This window comes from Salvelinus sp. IW2-2015, unplaced genomic scaffold (genome assembly GCF_002910315.2).
Source record: "Salvelinus sp. IW2-2015 unplaced genomic scaffold, ASM291031v2 Un_scaffold1085, whole genome shotgun sequence".
NCBI lineage: Eukaryota > Metazoa > Chordata > Actinopteri > Salmoniformes > Salmonidae > Salvelinus > Salvelinus sp. IW2-2015.
The window spans coordinates 356,976-362,975 of NW_019942722.1; the positions used below are offsets into that span (position 1 = coordinate 356,976).

General features: G+C 48.0%; 1 pseudogene; it reads right to left on the reverse strand.

Moving 5' to 3' along the window:
* LOC112069711 (mitogen-activated protein kinase kinase kinase 12-like) overlaps positions 1-6,000 on the reverse strand; it is a 42,175-nt pseudogene that overhangs the window by 18,747 nt on the left and 17,428 nt on the right.

The following is a 6,000-nucleotide window of genomic DNA, read 5'->3' on the forward strand; positions in this document are numbered from 1 at the left end:
GAGAGGAGTAGGGAAGAGGAGAGAGAAGACAGTTATGACGCTGGTATTTGCGTCACTAGATGCCATCAGGTTCAGAAGCAGCGGGACGCAGCCAGAAGGAAATGAATCAGAAAAACTGATGTGTGTGTGTTTATTGGGGTCGTGCTTATGTGACTGCCTGTGTAATTGCATGCATAGGCACTTGTCCATCAGCTTGTAATTTTACAAGGCAACATATATCTTTCCTAGACAGACAGCAGGGAAATTGGTTTTGAGAGAGAAAGAGAAAGAGCTGCTAGTGGCTTAGTAGGAACAGTACTCTTCTGTATTCATAGAGACTCACTACTATACTAGAGTGGCCTTTGTCATAAACCAGGCATAGTCATAAACCAGGCATAGTCATAAACCAGGCATAGTCATTGCGCATCTTGCGAGACGCATGCTTTTCTCTGCGACTTGATTGGTGGCTCGCGGTAATAATCTGAAAGAACGTGTTTTCCTCAGTCARCTGAATGTGCCACTTACTTCATAGAACCGTGGTCACGTTAATAACCTTTAGCATCTAGGACAAACAGAGAGATAAAAGCGAGTACTGGCGCTTCATGAATGACCAACTATGACCCCCATACCCTGAACGCTTAGACTCTGGAACATGTACCTAAGTTCTGTTTCCACGTACAACACAAGCTGTGCAGGACTCGTTAGGAATGGAGAGTGAGGAATCTGCACAGGATAACTGAGGGAAATGAATTGATTGTCCACAAACGATCACACATAAGATTGTTTGATGATCATCCCTGATGTTTTTCTCAACTTTTCAATACCTTTCTGATGCACATTTCAATCACACCACAGCATACTTCCATCATTCCACAGCATACTTCCATCATTCCACAGCATACTTCCATCAATACTTCCATACTTCCATCACTCCACAGCATACTTCCATATTCCATCACTCCACAGCATACTTCCATCATTCCACAGCATACTTCCATCATAGCATCATCACTCCACAGCATTACTTCCATCACTCCACAAGCATACTTCCATCACTCCACAGCATACTTCCATCACTCCACAGCATACTTCATCATCCTCACAAGCATACTTCCAATCACTCCACAGCATACTTCCATCACTCCACAGCCATACTTCCATCACTCCACAGCATACTTCCTACTGCTTCCATCACTCCACAGCATACTTCCATCACTCCACAGCATACTTCCATCATTCCACAGCATACTTCCATCACTCCACAGCATACTTCCATCACTCCACAGCATATTTCCATCACCCCACAGAATCACACTGCCGATACTCCATCATCCACAGCATACTTCCATCACTCCACAGCATACTTCCATCACTCCACAGCCCATACTTCCATCACTCCACAGCATACTTCCATCACTCCACAGCATACTTCCATCACTCCAACAGCATACTTCCATTACTTCCATCACTCCACAGGCATACTTCCATCACTCCACAGCATACTTCCATACTTTCCATCACTCCACAGCATACTTCCATCATTCACAGCATACTTCCATTCACTCACAGCATACTTCCATCACTCCACAGCATATTCCATCACTCCACAGTATACTTCCATCAGACTGAAGTGTGACATTACCTGATTTGACTAACTTATGCTTTACCTTTTATTGAGATAATAGCAAAAAGGTCAGATCCTAAAGATCATCAAATTATTTTCCACATTGTTTCTGATACCCCAAGTGTCCTAAAAGAAAGAATCAAATAGCTTAATGGTCCCTGTTAATAAACTCAGCAAAAAAGAAACATCCCTTTTTCAGGACCCTGTCTTTCAAAGATAATTCGTAAAAATCCAAATACTTCACAGATTTTGAACCATAAACCATGTTTATGAACCATAAACAATTATTGAACATGCACCTGTGAGTGGTCATTAAGACACTAACAGCTTACAGACGGTAGGCAATTAAGGTCACAGTTATGAAAACTTAGGATACTAAAGAGGCCTTTCTACTGACTGAAAAAACACCAAAAGAAAGAAGCCCAGGGTCCCTGTTCATCTGCGTGAACGTGCCTTAGGCATGCTGCAGGGAGCATGAGGACTGCAGATGTGGCCAGGGCAATAAATTGCAATGTCTGTACTTTGAGACGCCTAAGACAGAGCTACAGGGAGACAGGAGGGACAGCTGATCGTCCTCGCAGTGGAGACCACGTGTAACAACACCTGCACAGGATCGGTACATCTGAACATCACACCTGCGGGACAGGTACAGGATGGCAACAACAACTGCCCAAGTTACACCAGGAACACACAATCCCTCCATCAGTGCTCAGACTGTCCGCAATAGGCCGAGAGAGGCTGGACTGAGGGCTTGTAGGCTTTTTGTAAGGCAGGTCCTCCCAAGACATCACCGGCAACAACGCCACCTATGGGCACAAACCCACCGTTGCTGGACCAGACAGGACTGGCAAAAAGTGCTCTTTCTCTGAGTCACGGTTTTGTCTCACCAGGGGTGATGGTCGGATTCGCGTTTATCGTCGAAGGAATGAGCGTTACACCGAGCGCGTACTCTGGAGCGGGATCGATTTGAGGTGGGGGTCCGTCATGGTCTGGGGGGTGTGGTCACAGCATCATCGGACTGAGCTTGTTGTCATTGCAGGCAATCTCAACGCTGTGCGTTACAGGGAAGACATCCTCCTCCCTCATGTGGTACTCTTCCTGCAGGCTCATCCTGACATGACCCTCCAGCATGACAATGCCACCAGCCATACTGCTCGTTTGTGCGTGATTTCCTGCAAGACAGGAATGTCAGTGTTCTGCCATGCCAGCAAAAGAGCCCGGATCTCAATCCCATTGAGCACGCTGGGACCTGTTGGATCGGAGGGTGAGGGCTAGGGCCATTCCCCCCAGAATGTCCGGGAACTTGCAGGTACCTTGGTGGAAGAGTGGGTAACATCAAACACAGCAATAACTGGCAATCTGGTAGCAGTCCATGAGGAGGAGATGCACTGCAGTACTTATGCAGCTGGTGGCCACACCAGATACTGACTGGTTACTTTGATTTTGACCCCCCTTTGTTCAGGGACACATTATTCCATTTCTGTTAGTCACATGTCTGTGGAACTTGTTCAGTTTATGTCTCAGTTGTTGAATCTTATTTACACGTTAAGTTGCTGAAAATAACGCAGTTGACAGTGAGAGGACGTTTCTTTTTATGCTGAGTTTAGTATATTAAATATCATGTAGAATCTGTTTAAATTCAGAGTTTTGAATCAATTTGACTTTGTGATCCCCCCCCCCCCAACCCATGTTCTCCAACGGGTTATGGCGGCTCGCCCAGTGATTGTTTTTACAAAAGTGGCTCTTGGAAATATAGTGACTACCAGTGTCATAAACCTTTATAACTCTAAAATGAACGCTTTCATTTCAAGATGGCTGTCCTGTAGTCAGTTGCAGCGTGTCAATGTCCATTTTAGTACTCTGTTTTACTTATGTGACATACCTGAGATTTGAAGTATGTCTCCTGTGGTAGACAGCAGGTCAGCGGAGGCTATGTCCAGGTGCAGTAGGATCTGTCTGAATGAAGGTCTGTTCCTGGGCTTACTGCTCCTGGAGGCAGATACACACATATCTTTAAATACAACTACAAGTTACAACATCTACATCTTCTGATTACTTAAATTCCTCTTCTATTGATTAAACATGTTTCATGCATGTCCTCCAACCCCTTCTTTTTATTCCTGTCTCCACCTTTCTTTTATGCCCTGTCCTCCACCCTTTCTTTTGTGCCCTTCCTCCACCTTTCTTTTATGCCCTGTCCTCCACCCTTTTCTTTTGTTGCCCTGTCCTCCACCCATTCTTTTATTCCCTGTCCTCCACCTTTCTTTATTCCCTGTCCTCCACCCCTCTTTTGTGCCCTGTCCTCCACCCATCTTTATTCCCTGTCCTCCACCCCTTCTTTTATTGCCCTGTTCCTCCACCCCTTCTTTTATGCCCTGTCCTCCCACCCATATTTGCTGCCCTGTCCTCCAACCTTTCTTTATTCCCTGTCCTCCACCCCTTCTTTTATGCCCTGTCCTCCCACCCCTTCTTTATGCCCTGTCCTCCACCCTTCTTTTATTCCCTGTCCTCCACCGCTTCTTTTATGCCCTGTCCTCCACCTTCTTTTATGCCCTGTCCTCCCCACCCATTCTTTTTGTGCCCTGTCCCTCACCTTTCTTTTATTCCCTTGTCTCCCACCCCTTCTTTTATGCCCTGTCGCCCACCCCTTCTTTATGCCCTGTCCTCCCACCCATTCTTTTATTCCCTGTCCTCCACCCTTTCTTTATTCCCTGTCCTCCCACCCCTTCTTTTATGCCCTGTCCTCCCACCCCTTCTTTTATGCCCTGTCCTCCACCCATTCTTTAGCCCTGTCCTCCACCCCTTCTTTTATGCCTGTCCTCCACCCTTCTTTATGCCCTTTCCTCCACCCTTTCTTTTGTGCCCTGTCCTCCACCTTTCTTTATTCCCCTGTCCTCCACCCCTTCTTTTATGCCCTGTCCTCCACCCCTTCTTTTATGCCCTGTCCTCCACCCCTACCTTTTATGCCCTGTCCTCCACCCTTTATTTTATGCCCTGTCCTCCACCCCCCTTGTATGCCCTGTCCTCCACCCCTCCTTTTATGCCCTGTCCTCCACCCCCTTTTTTGCCCTGTCCTCCCACCCCTTCTTTTATGCCCTGTCCTCCACCCCTCCTTTATGCCCTGTCCTCCACCCTTTATTTATGCCCTGTTCTCCACCCCTTCTTGTATTGCCCTGTCCTCCACCCCTCCTTTATGCCCTGTCCTCCACCCCCCTTTTATTCCCTGTCCTCCACCCCTCTTTTGTGCCCTGTCCTCCACCCATTCTTTTATTCCCTGTCCTCCACCCTTTCTTTTATTCCCTGTCCTCCCACCCCTTCTTTTTGCCCTGTCCTCCCACCCATTATTTTGTGCCCTGTCCTCCACCTTTCTTTATTCCCTGTCCTCCACCCCTTCTTTTATGCCCTGTCTCCCACCCCTTCTTTTATGCCCTGTCCTCCCACCCATTCTTTTATTCCCTGTCCTCCACCCTTTCTTTTATTCCCTGTCTCCCACCCCTTTCTTTTATGCCCTGTCCTCCCACCCACTCTTTTATGCCCTGTCCTCCCACCCCTTCTTTTTATTCCTGTCCTCACCCCTTCTTTTATTGCCCTGTCCCTCCCACCCCTTCTTTTATGCCCTGTCCTCCCACCCATTCTTTTGTGACCGTCCTCCACCTTTCTTTTATTCCCTGTCCTCCACCCCTTCTTTTATTATGCCCTGTCCTCCCACCCCTTCTTTTATTGCCCTGTCCTCCCACCCAATCTTTTTATTCCCTGTCCTCCACCCTTTCTTTTATTCCTGTCCTCCACCCCTTCTTTTTATGCCCTGTCTCCACCCCTTCTTTTATGCCCTGTCCTCCCACCCATGTCTTTTATTCCCTGTCCTCCACCCTTTCTTTTATTCCCTGTCCTCCCACCCCTTCTTTTTATGCCCGTCCTCCCACCCCTTCTTTTTATGCCCTGTCCTCCACCCCTTCTTTTATGCCCTGTCCTCCACCCTTCTTTTATGCCCTGTCCTCCACCCTTCTTTTTTGCCCTGTCCTCCACCCTTTCTTTTGTGCCCTGTCCTCCACCTTCTTTTATTCCCTGTCCTCCACCCCTTCTTGTGCCCTTCCTCCACCCCTTCTTTGTGGCCCTGTCCTCCACCCCTCCTTTTATGCCCTGTCCTCCACCCTTTGTTTTATGCCCTGTCCTCCACACCCTCCTTGTATGCCCTGTCCTCCACCCCTCCTTTTATGCCCTGTCCTACCCTTTATGCGTCCCCCCCTTCTTTTATGCCCTGTCCTCCCACCCTTTAATCCCTGTCACTCCTTTTTTATGCCCTGGTCCTCCACCCCTCCTTGTTATGCCCTGTCCTCCACCCGCCTTTATTTGCCCTGTCCTCCACCCCCCTTTTATGCCCTTGTCCTCCACCCCTC